This window comes from Pogona vitticeps, chromosome 4 (genome assembly GCF_051106095.1).
Source record: "Pogona vitticeps strain Pit_001003342236 chromosome 4, PviZW2.1, whole genome shotgun sequence".
In the NCBI taxonomy this organism is placed as follows: Eukaryota; Metazoa; Chordata; class Lepidosauria; order Squamata; family Agamidae; genus Pogona; species Pogona vitticeps.
Genome location: NC_135786.1, coordinates 19,692,607 through 19,714,713, shown reverse-complemented (window position 1 = coordinate 19,714,713; position 22,107 = coordinate 19,692,607). Strand labels below are relative to the sequence as shown.

Here is a 22,107-nt window from a genome sequence, read left to right as displayed (position 1 = left end):
AAATTTTCTTTCAGTCTTTGGCGGAAGGGGCATCTGGTCTTTGGGAGGATTATGGGCACAGTACAAAAAGTTTTCTGGAGGGGCTTGCATGTGATTCTCATCCCTGTTATCAAGAAACTATGCACACTTGTTTTGTAAATGCTACCTATTCCCTAGACTGTATCCCATATTTAATTTATGCCCCACCAGCACTTTTCTTGTGGCATGCTATGATGCCTCTGAACAAAGTGTGAGAATTGCTACTATCAATTCACCATTGCCCCATGATTATTATCTTTTTAAAAATCAATGTTCGTAGATGAGAAACCTATAGGCAGAAGAATATTCTGACTATGGAATTAGTATCCCAGAGCGATCTCAGGCACGTTGCTGAAACAAAGACTTTAACATGATGGTTTGGGAAAGCTGGAGGAAGGGGAGGGGGGAAGGAGGAAGGACGGGATACAGAAGAAAGGGGGGGGAAAAGCTGGACCACCAAGCCGCTTTTAGAAAATAATTAGTGCTCTAACATAAATAGATGTCACTGACTGTAGTAATGTCTACGGGAAATAAATAACAGTGGAACACAATAAAACTCCCTGTAATGTACTCTGTTGTAATATTGATGGTAGCATATGGCAACCATCTGACAGCTGTTAAACAGATGTGGCAATTAGCAAACCTTATGGTCATGCTGTTAAGATTATTATGCAACACGTTCTTTAGCAAAATTAGATGACTTCCTACTTTCTGGAGCTTTACACATGTGGAGAGCTAGTCTAATGTCCCATTTAGGCAGTGTTGTTAGCTAATGTGTGTCACAAATATACTGCATCGTGTTTCGTCTCTGTGTGTGCATGCACTCCCTGACATATATGTTTCCATATATACAGAGAGAGAGAGAGATGATGATGCCTCATGGAAGATTCAGGGAAATTCAGAATTTAAACAAGAACAATATCAATTCTGCTGTGCAGCAGATACTTCAATTATAATAGCTAATGGACAAATTGAGAGATAAAAAGACTTTTCTATCATGTTGAAATTCAATGAACACTTTTCAATTAGGCACCAAGTATGAAAAGGGGGGAAAAAGAGGAAGCTACTTTTCCTTGATGTTAACATTGCAAAGAAAGATGAGAGCAGCCTTGCATTTCCATTATACAGAAGAGATGCAGATAATGATGCATATTTAAATTATAAATCAGGTCACTATCTGCCAAATGAAAGCAATATCAATTAGAGCGAAGGTGGATCAGGCTTTAAAATGCCTTATATTTAATGACAAAAGTATGATTGTTAATCTTGCCAGGGCAACAAAGAGATAATTTAAGGCAGCAACAAATCAAAGACTAATGTCACAAAAATAAGCCCTTGTAGCTTTTTTGTGGGGGGAGCATATTATTATAATTAATAGACTTCGAATGACTTTTTTTGTGGGCTATGGGCTTTCACGAAAGCATTTAGGGCAGGCATAAAATATGAAACTTGAAATAGTGGGTTTGACTGACATTGACTTGAGGGTCCTTAAGCTTTTTCCACTACACTAATTCCTGTAAAATAATAGTTTCATTTATAGGCTTAATTTATAATGTTGAATTTATGCCAGTTCATCTGAAATAAATCATGATTATGGCATGATCTATTGTATGTCACTTGAGCTAATGTAAATTAAATATCGTTAGATTTTTTTAGGGAAGGAGGGAACCCTTCCATGTTAAAATAACACTGCCTGACCCATAAATAGCTTAACTAGCTCTTACTTAGAATGCAAATGTAGTTTGCATGAGTAGGATGATGTGATGGCTGAAGCTTTGGGGCACAGCCATAGATCTCGTTAGGAGTCGAACAGTCTCTGGCATAATGGAGCGTGGGATGAGTGGAAAGAATATTGCAAACCCTCTTGGGCCATCTAGCCTAAAGAGCCCAGCATCACAATAAAATGGTGACCTATCACTACCATCATCTCTAACAGAGACACCACTCACTCTGATGGCCAGTTATATCTAAGCAAATGTAATGGATGACTGGCTACACCTAAGCAGATGTTTTCAGTATATGATGCACACTGACCATTCTTAGAGTAGCAGAGGCACTATGGAAACAATTTCACAGTGATGAAAATCACTATACCAGTTCAGAGCTTGAAAATGTTACCTTTGGACTACAACTCCCAGAATCCTGCTAGCTGAGGGATTCTAAGAATTAGTCTAAAAGGTAACTTTCCCAAGTTCTTATCTTTTTCTCTACCTGGGACAAGCTCTGAAAGTTTCCAGTATATCTACTTGAATTAGGGAAAAGCAAGCCATGCAAAACAACTATTGTCTATACCTGTGACATCATTCACACATGTCAATGGAGTTGCTAGTCAGCACCATCCCTTTCAGTAGTACCAGAGGGGAGTCCTTGTTATGTCGTGGGGAGGGGCTTCATGATGTCACAGAGGCAAGGGCAGGCAAAGGTTTGGGGAAAACAAGGACAGCACACATAAAAAGGCGTTTCTGCTGGGCCAATGTGGACTGGCACACACAAACCAAATTCTCTCTTCTTCCATTTCTGTGTGTTTTAAAATTTGCCCCCTCAGAAACATAACAATTTCCCCAAGACTTTATTTGACACCATGAAATCTGATTATCCTCTCCTCAAAGCAGTTTTGTTGCAGTTTTAAGGTACAGTATATGTTTCTGTATCAAGTGATACATAAAGATAAAAAGTATGATATGTACATACAGTACGATGCTTTTTAGGGCTTCCTCTCCTTTTCAAGGGTGGGGCAACTCATATATACATAAATGGATGAAAGTAACTCTTGATCCAGTGTGTTTAATTTGTGGAGTATGTATTTGGGACTGAAGTGATCGAAGCAGCCTCACACTAATGCTTAAGGAGATTGCATTATAATGGTTTATTTCTGAGTAAATTTGGTTATGTCTGTCAAAAACAAGAAGAAACTGGCAATCTTGTTTTTGCTTTGCTTTGCTTTGCTTTGCTTTGCTTTGCTTTTCTTTGCTTTTCTTTGCTTTGCTTGTGTAACTGGCACAATGGGCCTAAGAACATGCATCTACTAGCTTTCTTCACTGGTCTGCTCTCCTCAATTTTTCATGCACAGTATTGGGTATAGTGTGTCATTTGGAGCAAAGCCAAGAAGTAAAGGACTAGCATTGCAACTCATGAGCCTTTGTACTGGACCAGGCCCCAGCAGAAGCAGTGCAAATCCTAGCCAAAACAAAAAACAAAAAACCCCTGAACATTCCCCTGTGAAATAAAAAAAAAGTCTCAGAATCTGACCCTGAAATCTCAGGGAATATGATGCACCTGACCTGAGAACCCTACTCATGATGATTGTCAAGGCCCACAAGTGCAGGAAGGGACTCAGAAATACACTCTTCAAATGTCATCAGCGTTGGCCCCAGACAAATTTCAGTTGGGAGGGCATTTCATTGTCTGGGGGCAGCTGCCGAAAAGGCCCTTTGTCTACAAGCCATCCCTCTTACCTCCTTGATTGAGTTGATGGCAGCTATTATTGCTACTAGAATGTTACTATGTGCTGTCAAGCTGCCACCCCCTCCTCCGGTGAGGATTCATGACCAAGCAGAGATTTGAACCCATGGCCAATCCCATGAGATTTGAAGACATTATCCATTATATCATGCAGATTTCCCTGGTTACAAGAGTCATGTTGAAATCAGTATGGACCTTACCTTAGTGATTAATAACTGGTTCTCTTGATTTCAGTGGGTCTGCTCTAAGCATGACTAATTCTGGATTCAACCGACTGTTAAACTTAATTCATTCCTTCATTTGATTCATATTTTGCTTTTCTCCAAGAAATGGCAGTCAAGGTAGTTTGCATGCATACATTACATAAATGTTCGTGCCTGCTGTGACAGTTCATCAGAATAAGGAGTTTAATAAACTACGTAAAACTAATTTAATTAGAAGAGGGCAATATAGCCCTCTTAAGTGCAATGGAACAATGTGGCATTCAGTTTAAATTATTTGGTTTAAATAAATTAAAGACTTACAATTGCAGGTCTCATATTATTATTATTTTCCTGCTAGCCAGGTCTTGGTGAAACAGACAGAGATTTTCCAGAACCATCATTCATTCCGTTCAGGATGGGCTACAGGAGCCCAAATGGAAAATTCTGTACTCTTGACACCTCCCCAAAAACTTTATAATGTTTATTTTATTTTATTTTATTTTTTTTTTGGAGGAAAATCGTTCAAAACATTCATTTCTGCCCTCTAGGTGCCATGAAAAATAATTGTGTCATTTTCTGAGCAATATACAGTATATTATATATATGAACAGTAGAGGGTGCAAGGGGGCATTTTCGATTTGCATAGGAAAATTCACTGAGTTTTGACATATGTTCCAGGACAAGATCCTAAAACTCCTCTGATGTAAAAGGAACAACAAATTGACATATATTTTTAGCAGATACATTCATTAGTGATACAATGTGATCAAATGGACCAGGAATTAGTAGATATGTATACAGTGGTGTCTCGCTTAGCGATGTCAATCAGTGCAGCAAAAATCTCTGCTAAGCGATAACATCGCTAAGCGATTTTTAAAAGCCCATGGAAACGCATTAAAACATGTTTAATGCGTTCCTATGGGCTTAAAAATTAACCTTATGCGAAAATCCTCCATAGGGGTGGCCATTTTCAGTGCCTCTAAAGCGAGGCAAAACAGCGGGTGGCCATTTTTTTCCTGGCGGCCATTTTGGAACTGCCGATTACCTGGCTGAAAATGGGGGCTTTGCAATGATCGCATCCCCCGATCATCGCAAAGCAACTTTCCCCCATAGGAAATATCGCAAAGCGATTGCTTTTGCGATCGCAAAAACAGCATCGCTGAGCGATTTCATCACTCAACGGAGTGATCGCTAAGCGAGGCACCACTGTAATTCCTTATATGTATAACTAACTGGTAGTGACAAAGAAGTAACATAATCAAAGTTACAATTTTAGGCATATTTGCTTAAGGAGATTGCATTATAATGGTTTATTTCTGAGTAAATTTGTCCAGTAGTTCTTAACTTTTTCTGCAGGACTTAGGTACTTGTGGCCCTCTAGTTGTTATTGAAATTCTGTGACTGTCACCATAGATGACCACTGGCAATGTTGCCTGAGGCTGATAGGAGTTGTAGTCTATCAATCTGGAAGGTCACAGGATGCCCAACCTTAGTATATGTATTCTGACAGAAAAAGCCACTCATTGAATTGTGGGTTGCAAATGCCTAAAATAAATACATCTAAGATGTCTGTTGAAGAAGAGTCCTATGGATACCATGGACTGCCAAAAAGACAGATAAGTAGGTTTTGAGTTAAAATAAACCTGAACTCTCACTACAAGCTAAAATTACATCTGAGGTTACTGAATATTTGACATATAATAAGGGGGGAAAATCACTGAAAATGGCAATAAACCTAGGAAAAGTTGAGGGCAAAATGAAAAGAGGAACATCTAACATTAGGTGGGTTAGTAAAGTAAATCATGGTCTTTAGTTCATAAGACTTGAACAGGGATGCTAGTAATAGGAATTTTGTTTACAGGACATCAATTCAGAAATCAGAATCAATTTGGTTGCACATGATGTACACAAGATACACCTAAGAATACTCTACAGTTAAGAGTATATCTCTACTATATAGGGTGCAGTTACACTGACAATAAAAACCACTGTTGAATCGGGGTTTGCGTAATTAAAATCAATTTTAAAAATCCCAGCTACACGATGGACAGTGAAGCCCGCTTCTCTTTGATCATAAGCCAACTTTTTATTAAGAGGCCAACAGAGCCTTTTTAATTTAACACACTTGTGAAATGGATTTTTGATGAATCACTTTGGGCAATATGAATACCCCCTAATATTAAATACCGCCTTTGTGGGCAGTTCCTGCTTTTGGATGGCAGGGACACTGCCGTCTGTCTTAAATATTTATTTATTTATTTATTTTTGAAATAACTTTAGCATGGCTTCACTGTAGTGGCATGCCCCTTAAAATGTATATATATAAAGGGAGTAATGCAGGCATTCCAAAGGAATTGAAAACATAGTCTGAAAACATGCTGATTAATAAAATAAGTTTTAAACCTCACATGTAGTTTCCTGAAGATGTTTTAAGCCCCTACTTTATATTGGAATAATAATTTTGGATAGCACAGCTATCCAAAAACTATGTGAGTATCAAAAACCACGTGACTGTAAATCAATTTTGAAATATCTCAGGTCTGAAATTGATACAAATCAGCAATGTAACCGTGCCCATAGTTACAGCAGTGTGATGTTCTTTAACTGTAATCGCTCCAGCTGATACAATCCAGTGATTTATGATGCAAAAGGAAATGTTATAGAGGCCCATGATCCAAAGAGTCCTTGATTAATGAAAACATCTGAGTTTCACTTAGTAGCTTCTCTAACCTCCTGGAGTATGCAAATTCGATTGCTTTTTTTTTTTTTTTGATGATTTGTGTTGAGGAGGTAAGCATGGGATTCGTTTGAAGTCTTATTTACCAAAACTGAAAAATAATCTTATTTCAAATCCCAGTTTGCTATGAATCCAGGTGAGTGACATCTCTCTCTCTCTCTCCCCCCCTCTCTCTAATTTACCTACCTTGCTAACTGTTGAGAGGATAAACTGGGACAAGAGCGAACCATGTTTGTTGTCTTGAGTTCTTGGAAGAAGGAGGAATATAACCTAATACATAAACCTATTTATTCCAGAAGAGCTATATTATATATGACAGGCAGATTGCAGAATCCGATTCCCAATCTGGGTGAAAGCATCTGGAGGACTGCTGCTGGGAACAGTACATATTTTTACACAGTCCAAGCAAAGCCATGGTGCACAATGTGACGGATATTTCCTGAAATGAAATAAAAATCAGTTCTTTGAGTGGCAAAAAAGGAAAGATCCTCTTAAGCTGATATATAGAGATCCCCACCCCGCCCACCCACCATTTACTTGGCAGACAGAGCTGATGCCACCTGGTAGATCATTTACAACCCAATCCATTTATCAGGAGAGGAGAGCAGAAGAAAAATGGAAGGGAGGCAGGAAAAATAGCATCAAATGTGCCAGCACAAAGGAAAGATGAAACCCAAATCAGTATTCAAATTACATGCATGTCTCAATTTTGCTTTGTTATTGTGTCACTATTTTGAAAAGCCCAAATTATGCTCATAAAAACTTAAGCTATGCATACATATGTATGAAAGTCTTCAGCTTTAGTGTGACTGAGATCGACACGCCTGGTAGTAGGTTTTCTGCTCAGGACGTGGAAGCAAATAATAATCAAATATATTTGAGCTGCTCAAGATCCTGGAATTCCAGCACACACCTCCATTGTCTCTTTCAAAAGACACGAAACAGTCAAGGAAGTATGTAGCACTCTTGTCTTCCCTCTGGATGTTCAGCCCTCCTTCGCTTGAAACTGTTGTTGACATTAGGCTATACAAACCTATTAAATAAATACTTTTTAATGGTACTCAAGTAACCTTGAGAGATTCTTGCCTTCCAGTGAAATATATCATATTCAAGTGCTCTAAATGGTTTGTGTATATTATCTTTGCAGTTTTCACAACAGCCGTGTGAGGCAGGCGCCTATTATAATTTCCACATTTTGAGCTGGAAATTCAGAGCTATTAGCTTTTTTAATTTTTTTTCCCAGAGCCATTAGCTTGCAGAAAACACTTCCTTGAGTTACCGGCACATGCAGGATTTTAATGTGATTGACAGCTCAGTCTCTTAGCTGGTACAATTAGTTCTTAATAAGTTCATAAATGGTTTAATGTGACATTTGTTAATAAGCAATTAATGTGAGACTGATTTTTTAAAAAAAACCAATTACACAATTACAATCATCCCATGTTAAAGTGAAAGTCCAGATAAAGTAATAAAGTATTAGATGTAGCCCAGTGGGACTCAGGACTAAATTTTCACTTGCCATGAAACCGATTCAATGATTTTTGGGCTAGAAACACACTCGTAGCCTTACCTTTTATACCTAGAACTGTAAACCTGGAAGAGATCCCATGGGTCAATGGTTCCTAAACTTCAGTAACCTAGGTGTTCTTGGACTGTAATTCCCAGAAGCCTTTGCCACCAGCTGTGCTGACTGGTGTTTCTGGGAACTGCAGTCCAAGGTTGAGAGGTACTGCTCTGGATTGTGAAGTGCAACCCCACACCAAAGCAAGAAATCCATGGCCAAAGCGTAGTTGAGAAATGGCCATCTAACCTCTGTTTCTAGACCACCAGTGAAGAGAGTCCATTCCATTATTTGAACAGTCCTTGCTGTCAAGAAATTCTTCCTACTCTTAATATGAATCCATTACTTTTCATCCTAGTTCCATCTACCACGTGCCAACCCTTTGAACAGGTGTAGATGGCAACCATTTCCTCTCAATCTTCCTTTGTCAAGGCTAAATACACCCGACTCCCACACCTGTTCCTCATAGCCCTTGTTTCCAGAAATTTCCCTGAGAGGGGTTTATTTATTTCTTTAATATCATTTGTAGGCTGTCTTGCTCCCAATGAGGGGACTCAAGGTGACTCACTAGGTTAAAACAAGTAGAATTGAAACACAAATTGCACCTTAAAAAGCAATTAAACTATAATAAGAATAATAATTAAAAACACATTTGCAATTAAAGACATTCAAAACTTTAAAAGCAAACTTACTTAGAGAAAAACCAGCATCTAGGGAATTGGTTATGATTATTAACATGGCTGAGGGAGCTGGGTATGTTTTTCTCTTGGGATACCATATTACTACCTTTGCCTGATTCCCACCCCACACCCTAGTGACTAAGGTGACTTGCTTAATTTATGGTATTCAGCAGTACTAGTCTTCTTGTTTGGAGCAATAGCTGCTTAAGTACCTATCATACATTCCTGAGGGTGGGGCCTTTCAGACATGGAAAGAATCATGCTGGGTAGTATATATATATCAAGCTATCTGTGGAGATGTGCTATAACTTTACTGGTGGGAATGGGTACTGTATTCTAAACTTGTTCTGACAGGGAAAGGCAGTGAGGGAGATGCAGCATGCACATACAAAGATATTATTTTTTAAAAAACCTCTTAAATATATATATATATTTAAGGACAGGAGGCCAAGGACAGGAGGCAGAACTCTATGCTCTGTTGCAGTTTGTTGGATAGTTGGATAATTGCTGTGGGACCAGCTTTTGTCCTTTTCAGGAGATTGGGTGATTATGCCTTCGAGAATACAAAGAACAAAATGTTATAACATTTTAAAAATAGCAAATATGTTTTAGTGTGAGATTTTGTGGATCAAAAGTCACTTCAGGCACTATCCAGAAGGGGATTTTGATTCATGAAAGCTCACACTGAGACAACTTTATGAGTCTTTAAAGTGTCATAATGTTTCATCTTTGATCTTTCTCTCCCTGCCCCCTTTTTCCTTTTAATTGTACCATCAGGCAGAGACAGAATAACACAGCTACTTCTTTGGAATTTGCACCATTCTCACCCAAAATGTAATGAATTACAGATAACTTTATTATTTGCAGTATTCAACCTTATTGCACTGAGTTTTACTATTTTTTCTGCCATCACCAACAAACTGCTAATGCTCACCAGATGTCTTTTTAACCAGTGTTGGCAAATCAGCTTCCAATTCTGGTGTCAATTCCTGGTTCAAACTCATGCGCGTTTGCATTCTCAAAATGATATTATGCAGCTATCATATTATACAGCTAAAGCCAACCAGGAGAAAGGGCCTGTGAGGTGGAACTTAGGGCAAAGAAGGAAGTCATAAAGGAGAGCGAATACACAGTTCTTGGGCTGATTCTCTAACCACATTTGTCAGACCAATGGCATTACATCTGCACTTGCCTAGGGTTGCCAGAGGACTGAGCAATGGATTGAATTGTGATTTCCAAAGTCCATTTTCAGCATTATTCACTGGATCACAAGTTGCACTAAGAGCCAAAACCAAAATGCTTACTTCAAAGTCAGCTACTGATTTGTGTGACAAACAGCTGGGGTGTGGACTATGGCCTTATGGGCCCATTCCAACTCTATGATTCTGTGAGCAATGAATAGTGGAGTGAGCTTTAATTGTTCATATTTGTTCTTAATGTTTGCTTATATCATGGTGTAATGAAAGAAGTTGGGTAGTAGAATCTCTCTTTCTCATACACTTTAGTCTTGTAAGGTGAGAGCAATGGATGTAATAAAATAATAATAATACATAGCACTTTACAGTTTCAAAGGGCTGTACAACATTAAACCAATTAAACCTCATGGCCCAGGCCTGCTGGGAAGCAAAAATGTTTCCTGTTTAGTTTTTATGTTCATCCTCCTGACATGCCCAGATTTTCCCCTGCAGTTGTATTACGGAGTATTTGCTCCAATATCAGTTAGATCTTACCCTAAGCCACTTACACATTTGCTGTACTGCTCTCTTCCACCTCCCTGTCTTTATTGTATGATGTTATAAAGATGCAGAAGTATTCTTAAATAGCAGCATTCCAGCCAATCAGTCCTAAATTCAGTTTCTCTAATGTATGTAATTAAAAAGGCATCTGCAGAGCTCAAGCCCCACACCCCAATATGGCTTTCTTATGCAGAAATGTGACAATAAGCTACCCATGTCAACTCGAATTATGTCAAGCTCTTCCAATTGAAGATGACTGATTCTTCTAACAGAAAACGAAACCAGAGGGTTTGTGAACAGCAGAAAAGGGCTGTCAGGCACAGAGATATCGTTGCAAAAGCCTATCGGTGAAATTTTTCTTAGCTGACTAAGGGATTTGGCCACATGAAATAAGCAAGGAAAAATGCACTGCCTGGTTTTGTATCCTGGAACTATTATGGCTTAGGGAATACTATAAGGAAGGTGTTCATTGTGGATTACCTGAGAGCAGAAGCTCATCCCTACCCACCATGATTGTTTTATAAGGGTTGGCGTTTTATGAAATGTCTTTTCCCCAACTACCCCAGCATGAAACAACTGTAAGAATAATGTGTGGCTACATTTGAGATCTTTGTCGGTGGTCTGTCTCTCTATCATTTGAAATTAGGCATACATTCACAAGGCAGCAGACATTTTGGGTTGTTGTGTTCACTCTGTGAGATTCTCTCCTCAGAGAGGTGCACCTAGTCTCATCTTTAATATCATTTTAGTGCTGACTCATGACTTTTGCCATGCATATTATGAGATATATTGTGGCTATATTGTAATTATTGTTTCTTCTGCCTTATTCTTGAAATTTTATGATATTTTAAAAATATCTGCCTGCATGCTGTCCTAAATCAAGATGAAATCAGTGTGATGTCACCAGCTTTACATGCACACCATCACTCCAGTTCATGAATTACAGTTGATGAACACATGTCGTGATGGTGATGCTATGGAACAAGATACCCTTATGAAAGCCACAATGTCAAAAGGTTACTTTTAAAGATGATAACACTCAGAATTCTCCAGGCACCATGGCCACTAAGAGAATTCTGGGAGTTATAGTCTGAAAGAAGTAAATTTTCCAAGCTTTGAATAAAACCCTGACCGCAAAGAGAAGCTCATATGCTGTTCAGAGTTGCTGTTTTTAATTGGAAATATACATTTTTGTGAGCAATTGTTGGCTTCTAAACCAGGACTATGTATGCTTATTCTGTCTGAAAGGAGAAAAGGTCATGTGACTCTGCCATCAGAGAATGGAGACAAAACATTGACAAAAACAAAGCCAGGATAGCCATAATTATATGCAAACAAAAATGGGAATTGTTCTGGTAGAATCTCATAGAGGAAACACATTAATATTTCTTAGGAATATTTTTAGCTCTTATTTTTGGACAACTTGTGAGTTGGTCCAGTAATATGCCACACTTACTTTTAATCTCAAGTATGAAGCTCAATGTTCCATACAATGACTGTCAACGATTTCATTTCAGTTGCTTTATTATTTTTTTTTTTACATCTTCATCATCTCAGGCTATCAATTCGGCTTTCTGCTCATAGGCTACTTCACAGATGGAGTAACATCGGAAGTTCACATGTTAAGTCCATTTATTTATCAGTATGATTTTATCCCACCTGTTCTCCAAGGAGCTCAAGATGGCATACACAGTTCTTCTCCTCCCACACACACAAATATACATACACACACATATAGGAGAAATATATAGTTCTCTTTCTCCTCACAACTTTTCCATAAATTAGGCTACTGAGAAGTAGTGACTGGACCACGGTTACCCGATTCTGTATAAGTTACATTGGCTACCAGTTGCTGCCCGGGCCCAATTCAAAGTGCTTGTTTTGACATATAAAGCCCTAAACGGCTTGGGCCCTGGATACCTGAAGGACCGCCTCCTTCCATATGAACCTACCCGGCAGTTAAGATCTAGCCAGGGGGCCCTTTTGAAAAAGCCGTCCCTCAAGGAGGTAAGACAAAGGGCCTTTTCAGCAGCTGCCCCCAGGCTATGGAATGCCCTCCCGACTGAGATTCGTCTGGCGCCGACACTGATGACCTTTCGGCGCCAGGTCAAAACCTTCCTGTTCCAGAAGCCTTTTAACTGAAATAATATTAGCTGTGGGTCCGATGGCAATTTTATATATATTTTAATTGTTACATATTTTTATTGTATTTTAAATACTGTAAGCCGCCCAGAGACCTTTGGGTAGTGTGGGCGGCATATTAAATAAATAAATAAATAAATAAATAAATAAATAAATAAATAAATAAATAAATAAATGACTGGATGGGGATTTGAATCTGTTTTTCCTCTGTCTTAGGGCCATGCTATATGTTAAAGATAGTATGTTTTTTAGAAGCTGAAATCACGTTAGTGTTTCAGAAGTGTAATTCTGACAGATCTTGGTGCCTGAGCAATTGTACTTACAAATGAAGCTGATATCCCATATCTCCAAATGACCATTCACATGTAAGCAGGCAAGGGATGGGTAGTTGAGTCATGAGGCTTGTCAAGTCAAACTTCAGTCACACGGTAACTTGACTCAGACTCAACTTGGTTTTCCCCCCAATGACCCAGACTTGACTGGCAACTCATAACCCACACAGCCCCTCCCTTTGTTCTGGGGGAATAAAACCTTATATTTAATAGGGACTTGGACTTGGGGCTTGTGAATCCTGACTTTCTACCAAAGACGTGGACTCAGATTTGGGACCAAAGACGTGGACTAGGATTTGGGACATGGACCCAAAGACTTGCCAACATCCTCGTTAGCAGGTGTGAAAAGCTTCTGCTGTGACAACCAGACGTCTTACAGCACCTTTGTCATCTTCTAAAGCATGGTCTCCTTTTGAGCCCTAGTTTGATATTTTAATTTATACTTTTTATGTCACTCTCTTCAGAGTTCTCTCAGAATTCTCCCTCTCTGTCACTAGTGGCTTCTAGGAAGGAAGGGGCTTTCTTCTCCTTGATAGCCAAAGCACTGTGGCATTGCCACACTTGTGGCAATGACTTACATCTATACCACCAGAGGCAAGGTAAAGGTTAAAGGTAAAGGTTCCCCTTGACATTTAGTCCAGTCGTGTCTGACTCTAGGGCACGGTGCTCATCCCCGTCTCCAAGCCGTAGAGCCAGCATTTGTCCGAAGACAGTTTCTGCGGTCACGTGGCCAGTGCAACTAGACACAGAACGCCATTACCTTCCCACTGAGGTGGTACCTATTTATCTACTTGCATTTTTAAATGCTTTCAAACTGCTAGGTTGGCAGGAGTTGGGACAAGTGACAGGAGCTCACTCCGTCGCGTGGATTCAATCTTATGACTGCTGGTCTTCCGATCTTGTAGCACAGAGGTTTCTGCAGTTTAACCCGCAGCGCCACCATGTCCCTACCTGAGGCAAGATGGGACCCTAATTCACTGTACAGCAGGAACTTGAATTGGCGGTTGAATCTTAAAGCACTGTTGTGGGACAATGCCCTCCAGTGCACATGATGACAGTATTCAGACCATGTCAAACACTTGCAGCTCTGTCTCCAAACATCTTATTGCTATTGCACCCCCTTAGCGCCTCCCACCTGAAGTGGCACAATAAGGCTAGCCTTGCATCAAACCATGTGATGAAATTTCTTCCACATCTTCATCAGAAAGTTCATTTCAACAGCCTTCAGAAATGTCGACACCATATCAAGAAGGATCTCCATACCTCTGCCACAAAAGATCAACCTTTTTTTCCTCTGGCAGAGCAACAGTGAAAACAGATATTGCCGAAGGAAGGAAGGAAGGAAGGAAGGAAGGAAGGAAGGAAGGAAGGAAGGAAGGAAGGAAGGAAGGGGTGGGGATTGGATACTGCTGATTGATGGGATTTTTTCATTCATGTTGCACAAAGATTTAATAAGGAACTGGTGGGTCTCTAATTGAGAAAATGCATCCCTTTTATTGTAACCTCAGTGAATGGGGCTGCCTAAACACTTACACTGACACTGAAACAAATGTAATTATTTCCTCCAACTGGCTAAACCTTACTCTACCCAAATGCAAATAAAACTTCAGTGCATCTCAAGTTACCTGACAGTTCTGATGTATTTTAAAATAAAGCTAGAGAGATTTAATGATGTGAAAGTTCATGACTCAGTAAAGATTACTGTCAAAGCAGGGAGTCTTAGAATAGACACCAATACAATCAAATTATTATAATCATATGAGCCTAGAGGAAAAGGTAGACTGTAACGAAGCCAGTGCATTAAGTGTTTACATTTGTTACACACCCACCTAGTCATAAAGTAAAGGAATGTGTTCGGCTTAAATTTCTGAATATGTATCCTGGAGGATATTTAAGCATTGTCATGAGGAGAGAAAATAGTCTCATATAGTATGAGGAAAGGATAAGGAGCAGTTAGGCAGTGAAGATTTTATTATTTGGGTAGAATGGGGGTAGGCACCCCATGGCAATCCACGGTCCCCGCACTCCTTGGGCCTGGCTGGGCTGCAATGCACCATCCCTATTTCTTCTTATCCATTCTATTTTTAAAAAAAAAACTTTTAAAAAAGCTCTTTTATGTCCAGAGGGGACAAAACAGCTGTGGTTGCTGTGGGATGTATTTGGGCCCCAGAGGGTGCCCGCCCTTGGATGCGTCAGAACCATGTAGTGGGAATATGTCAGCTCTTAAGATCATTTAACCTGTGGCCAAATGAGATGTCGCACACTCACAATCCATAAATAGAGTGACTGTGTTCTCTAAAATGGCCACAGACTTCCCTCTGCCAGAACACTGGCTAAAGCTCATCTATTTGTGCATTTCTAGAGTGACCTCACGGTGGAGCAAAGAGGCCCAATGGGTTGCTGGTGTGGAGCCTTGAGGGGAAATCTGGCATTTTGTGGGAAGCTCAAAAATGTCAAAATAGAAAGGATGTAATACCATAAAAAGCAGGAAAGGAAATATAAAGCATTAGTACTTTATAAGTGAGGTGCTGTACTGATGCCCGTAGAGGACACAGATAGCTTCTCCTTCTATGGGAGCTAGTCTCCTGCGCTCCCAAAGCATCAGGCTATATTCTCTCTTGCCACCAATAAGCATTTGGCATAGTGAAAAGTGAAGAATTTGCATCACTTCTTCCTAGGCATCCTTCAGTCTCGAGAGACTATGGTAGCATGCTCTGTATGGAGGTGCTGGAGGGTCGTCTCCAGAACAAGAAGCCTGGGTAAAATAATAATACCCAGACAGCAAATCCTCCCTTTCCACATCGCTGAAATAGTCCAATGGAAAGACAAGAGCCAATACAACTGGTTCCAGCAACGTCACAGGAGTTGCCAGAACGACACGAACTACCTCCGGGACTCCGGCTCCGGATTTTTCCTCGAGGTTAACTCCTGAAGCCTTTTCCACCAGTCTCTGTGGCCCACATCTTGTCCTCTGAAGATGCCGGCCACAGAAACTGGTGAAACGTTAGGAAGAACAACCTTCAGAACACGGCCAAAGAGCCCGAAAAACCCACAACAACCATGTTTTTTCTTTCTTAATTTTTTTGTTTTTATAACTTATAAACTACCCCCCCCCCTCTCTGTGTGTGTGTGTGTGTGTGTGACCTGCGTGTGGGGCTTTTGAGTGATGAGTTCAGAATTTCCCTCTTTCTCTCCCTGCCCTTTGGTTTCTTTTTTCTGGTGCAGTGATATCACCATGTGCAATGGCTATCTCTTGCCTCTCTTTTTATTGTAGTATCCCAGCTGGATGTGGACAAATGATTCTAGCAGAAATAATTCTGGTTGCACAGTGTAACTTCAATAATTTCTTTAAAATTTAGACCACCTCTAGCCTAGCCTTCTCAAGAGTAACTACTACAAACTTAAGTCATTGTTGTAGGGTATAATTGCTACACCTGCCGCCCAGAAAACCCTGGTAACTATAATTTGTGAGTGCAGAGAATTCTCTACTAGAAATTCCCAGAAACTCTGACATATCTAAAGTCCCCAGGATATCTTCATAGGAGGCATGACAGAAAAACTACTTTAGAGAAGCCCCCAAATTTAACAGATGGTTTGCCTGGCAGTTTTTGCTTGAAAAAAAGATTCTGTGCAGATGGCTGGCTTCACTGCTTATTTACATGCACAATTGTACTTGGGAAATGTATTTATTTTGCCCAAATGTCTAAAGTTTATTTTAGCCAATTGAATGCAAATGACTATATCTCGAAAATGATCATATCTATATGTTGTTGCAAGGTGAAATCGCAGGAGAAGAAGGAGCAGAGACAGGGGAACTTTAGAGATGGGAAAACTTTTTGAACAGAATATTTCTGTTCACTGTTGTGGGTGTTTTAAAGAATTGCGAACCTGCTGTGGGTTTGCTGGGGGAAGAAAGGTGAGATTTGCTATGTTGCAACACCAACCACTCTTTACCATCTCTAGAGCAGCCCAGCCAAGGGCCAACTGATACTAGGCCAGCCAAACTGTGCTTGAACCAAAGTATACCCAGGCTAAGTGTGTGGGAAGTTACTTAGGAGAACCCTGGCCCTGACTCGCCTTTGCACTGGCAAGAAGGGCGCAGGCCCTGGAGCTCAAGAAGGTTTTGATCTGGTATGACTTGGCTCCTCTTTTGACCTGCCTGCCCTTTTGTGGCTCTTCTGACACCTGACCTTAGCTACAGGGGGGCATTTCTGCTGTCCCATGAAGCTTATGCCCAATCCTGCCTCTTTATAAGCGGTGCCCCTTGGGATTTAGACTGAACCGTCTGCGGATTAAAAGGAGGATGGTTTACATTTGGGAGGTTTATAAATCTTGAGTTGATGCTTCAGATGATGCCATGTTGGAACTGCCACATGGGCGTGATCCCAAGCATTGGGGTTTGCACGGGCTCTAAAATGCCAATTGGTCGGGTCTCTCCCCTATGCAGCTAGCTTTCCCTCTTTTCCTTTCCCTCCTCCATGTCCTGCCACACATATTCTCCTTTCTCTGCTCACCCGTGGTTCTCTCCTTCCCCCCTGCTGTATTTTATATTGCCACCATTCCTCATGTGAAATGGTCTCTCCCTCCATTTCCTTTCTTCTTCCATCTTAACGTTCTTTGTTACCTTCTCCGTCTCCGATGATTTCCACTGTGTCATCAAAACCTGACTTCATACTGTCTGCCAATTAGCCTCTGTCTGTCAGCACATTCATCAGCATCCTGAAGAGTGATGGTGAATGGCAGAACACGCAAATGCTGTTTGAAATGCAGCTGTGTGTCCTTGCACATAGATATGCCATTACTGATAAAGCGGTAGGTGGTGAGGATTCAGATTTCCAAGTGACAAACACACATACCCCACAACGTCTGGTGAGAAACAGGTGCAGAGACAAGGATAGCTTCCCCCAGGCTGGCACCTTCCAGACATGTTGAACTATCACCCCCATCATCTCCATCTGACAAGGCTATCTATGCTGATTGGGGATGATGGGTGTTGTCATCCAATGCATTTCTAGACTGCCAGATTGAGCGAGGCTGGTGTGCGATCTTAATGAAAAATTGATAGGAAATGCATCCTGGTGCTCTGTACGAGAATCATTCCACAGATCTGAAAAAAGAGATTTCTATTATTAATGCTGCTCTCCTGTATAATGAGAGTTATAATGTCTGGCCAAGAAGCAAGAGTATATTTTTAAAAGCAAGCAAAGCTAACAATTGTGTAAAGTGCGAACAAAGTAATCCAAAGGAAGCTGATATGTGGGAGGAAAAGGACTTTACACTTTGCTCACTAAACTATGTCTTTTTTTCTTTGTTCATAAGTAGTTGTTTAAAATATAAAAACTTCAGGGTTAATTAATACTGTTGTACACACAAGCAACAGGTTGAACCAGATCATCAAGTATTTCCAGAAGCAACAGGGGCAGAGTTTGGCTTTGGAAAGGGGAGAGAGGGTGTGTGCTTTGGCTACTTACAGGGCATGCAGAGCTAGGGAAAAAATCCTCTCTTTTTTTTACTGCAACTCATTGAATCCCTCAGCTGGCAGGGATTCTAACAGTTGCAATTGGAGATGGGCATGAATAATCGGTTTGTCTCTATTTGTTTACTGCCACAGTGGGTGTTCAGCATTTCAGCACCTTGCCCTCTTTGGAGGGTGCCCACTTGGAAACAGCACCTGGAGAAGGCAGGGCAGGGAAGCCAGGATGCTGTTTCTGAGTGGACTCCCACCAGAGGGGATGGGGCACCAAACTGCCGAACTTCTGTTGTAACCAGGACGAATCACCAAACTGGCAGTTTGTGCCCATCTCTCATTGCAATTCAAAAAAGTAACTTTTCCAAGTTGTGCCTGCACATGTGTACATAAACTTCTGCTGGATAGGCTGGGTGGCTCAGTGGTTTAGGTCTCTGGCTACAGAGCCAGAGGTTGGGAGTTTGATTCTCCACTGTGCCTCCTTGACAGGGCTGGACTTGATGACCCATAGGGTCCCTTCCAGCTCTGCAGTGCTAAGAGTACATAGAATCATAGAATAGTGACGTTGGAAGGGGCCGATAAGGCCATCAAGTCCAACTCCCTGCTCAATGCAGGAATACAAATCAAATACATGTTAGGATGTGCACATGATAAAGAAGATGGGGTCTTGCATCATTAATAGTAGTGTGGCAGAAGGAACATCAGCAAGTGGAGCTTGCATGACAAGCTATGCTTGCTGAAATGCCCTCTTCCACAAAACTATTCAAGATATAACCCCTGTCCACTTTTGCCATCTAGCCAGACTGATGCACATATGCATTTGTATAATGCTTAAAAAATGAATATACAAGTACAGCCAATGGATCAAATTAGAGCTTTTGCTATTTGTACAATTTGCCAATGCAGGTCCCAGTCGACAGCTGGTTCCATGTCTGCCATTTCCTTTAGAAAGGAAAGATATGAAGCTAGCTTTGTCTTCAAGGTAGGATATTCTGTGCATTTGTCACCATCACCAAAAAGACCCTGCCTCTTTTACCCATCTGTTTGTATACCTAAGACAGTGGAAGCTGGTGCATCCAATTTCTTATAGGCATTGAATCTACTCTGGTTTTTAGTCTGAACTTTAAACTGAGAATATTTTGGGAATAGCCTTCTGCACCATGGATACATGCTGTAAAGTTCACAGCGATAGCTGAACCTGATTCATCACATTACAAAAGAGCAAGGGTTCTTAAACTGGCATATATGGTAGGTCCATAAAGAAAAATATGTGTATATGCCAGGTGTTAAGTTCTCCTTCCAAATGAGGATGTGCAACATGCTTTACAAAACACTAAAGAGCGTGAAAGCCACTGTCACATGCATTAAAAAGTAAATAAAAATATTTGGAGAAATTGGACGTAACACTCATGGAAGGTTATTTCTTGCTCTGGTTACATGCTGCAGAAAATAATAATAGTGGCAAAGGCAGATTTTCACAGATAAAACAATCTACCCAGTGTTCTGCTTTCTAGCCATTGAAGCAAGACCGGCGTTTGGAAGATTTGGTCCTGGGGCTGAGGGCATGATCATAGAACGGTGCCTGTACTCTGTCATAATTTCAACCATTCCAACTGTTACAATTGTCTTATAGTGAAGAAAAAACTCCCAAGATGCCATGTGTTATCAAGTCACTTCTGATGTGTGGTGACTACATGACATAGTGACCTTCAAAATGTCTTATTATTAATAGCTCTGCTCAGATTTTGCAAACCAACAACAACTTATGTTAGATTTTTCTATCTTCCTACTCCCCTCGCTTCTAGAAACATTGCCTTCTCCAGTAATTTCTGCTGTGGTTGTTTTATTTTTTTTATTTTTATTTTTGAGACAATCTGTCTCATGTTAGGTCTTCTTCTCTTCCTACTGCACCTGTCAATTTTCCCCAGCAATATTGTCTTTTCTGGCCAGTTCTGTATTTTCATTCTATGTGCATGGCAGAATAGCCTCCTGTCACATACAGCACTGATGGTACCTGTCTGTCATGGGTTTGGAGGGAAAGTTCCATCCTATGGGGAGTGGAAGGCGGGACATCAGGGGGGAGGAGCTGTACTGTATATATATTTGGAGCGGGGGTGGAGAAGTGGAGTTGGAGTCTGTGTGTCAGACTGGGTACAACTGTTCGTCAGATGGTACATACCTGATAGGTTCAGGTTTCTATCTAGGTAGCCAGAACTGATAGGTTCAGGGTCTGTGCGTTACCTTAAAGTGTTCCGTGGGAACCAATCTGTTGTATGTGTACGATTGGGACTATACCAAGTTCCAGTATCCTATTTACCTGATCCTTTGATTTACCCTGTTTGTTGTTTCAATAAACCTGGTTCTTTTGTTTATTAAAATCCATTCCTGGTCTGGGTGACTTGATAGAGCAAATGGTTGGTGGCAGCATAACTACAGGGTGGGATACTCCAGTAGGTCTGGGGTTGCCACACCTCCGTTTACTCATTTTCTCCTAGTGAGATTTCAGGCTTGACTTGATTGAGCACCCATTTTTCTGTCTTTTCTGGCTGTACCAACGTCACATTTCAAATGAGTTGATTTTTGACCCTGTCTTTCTTCACTACCTTTCTTTCATGTAACATGGATGATTTTGATTCTGGTGACAGTCTTTGCTAAATTCCAGCTTTCCCATTTTAAAAATTTCAGAAGTGAAGGGACATCTTTTGGAAAACATGCACACAACATGTCCATAGAACTTTTGGTCCAATATAGTTTTCCTTCCTTGAGTTGCCTACCCCAAGGAAAGGTTTTGGAAATTCGAACATAGCATTCTAGTCTGCAGCCTGCAGAGTGGGCATGGCAACATTAGCTGATCTGAGGTTAAAGGGTTCTCTACTGTATGTGTTACACTTACTCACACATTTGCTTCACCATTTCATTAAGTTCAAAGCAGCCCTTCAAAATATTTTGGCAGAAAGGGACTTCAGCCACATTCCGACTGTTCTTGCTTCTGCCCTCTCCCAGCAACCATAGTACAGATCAAGTAAGTGCTCATCTTCTGGGATCCTCTACCATTGAGTAAATCTATATGAGGGAAGTTTCTGTTGGATTTTTATGTAGTGTATGTATATTTAAACCATTTTTAAAAGCCAGGAAATTCTTAAAAAATCTTATCTGCCTTGGGTGCCCATATCGGGAGAAAGGCAGCCTATAAAACAGACAGACAGAGGGACAAACTTCCACTTTATGAATGTGGGATATTGTACTTATGTATCAGAATTAAACAGGACATGGTGCACCATTCACACTTGTCAGAAAACAGCCCTGACCTTTGCTTTGTGTTTGGGTGAAAAGTACTTGATGGGAAAAAAAAGAAGCCAGCTTCTGGCATTTTCCCTTGCTTATTGTCATTTTGTAAATGAAAGTGAACACAAGAAGGTATCCTGTACACCATCTTGACTGTCACCATTCAGGCTTCCCTTTACTATGTCAAGTTCCATATCCTTTTTCTTGCTGGCAATGTGGGCACAACATTGTGCAGCAATATCAGAAAATTTTCTGATGTTTTGAAACATTTTGACACAGCAACACAATATCCCACATAAAACCAAAGGATTGTTTTTTAAAAAAGAAGTAAATTTCTTTTTTACAATTACAACCAGATCACACGGGTTCGAAAACACACGTGTACGCTTGGACAGAGAGCAATCAGGAGTTTGCACATGCTAAAATGGGCTGAAAGAGTCCAATTCAGCCAGCCATGCTACAACACTCCTTCTCACAAGTCTGC

General features: G+C 40.5%; 1 long non-coding RNA gene across 1 annotated transcript; it reads right to left on the bottom strand.

The window, feature by feature from the left end:
• Nucleotides 1–19,889: 19,889 nt before the first annotated feature.
• Nucleotides 19,890–21,779, bottom strand: LOC144588778 (uncharacterized). The gene is made up of 2 exons (XR_013544473.1): nt 20,810–21,779; nt 19,890–20,324 (listed from the first exon to the last, which is right to left on the bottom strand). It is a non-coding gene; the product is annotated as an uncharacterized LOC144588778 (long non-coding RNA).
• Between the last annotated feature and the right edge of the window lie 328 nt (nt 21,780–22,107).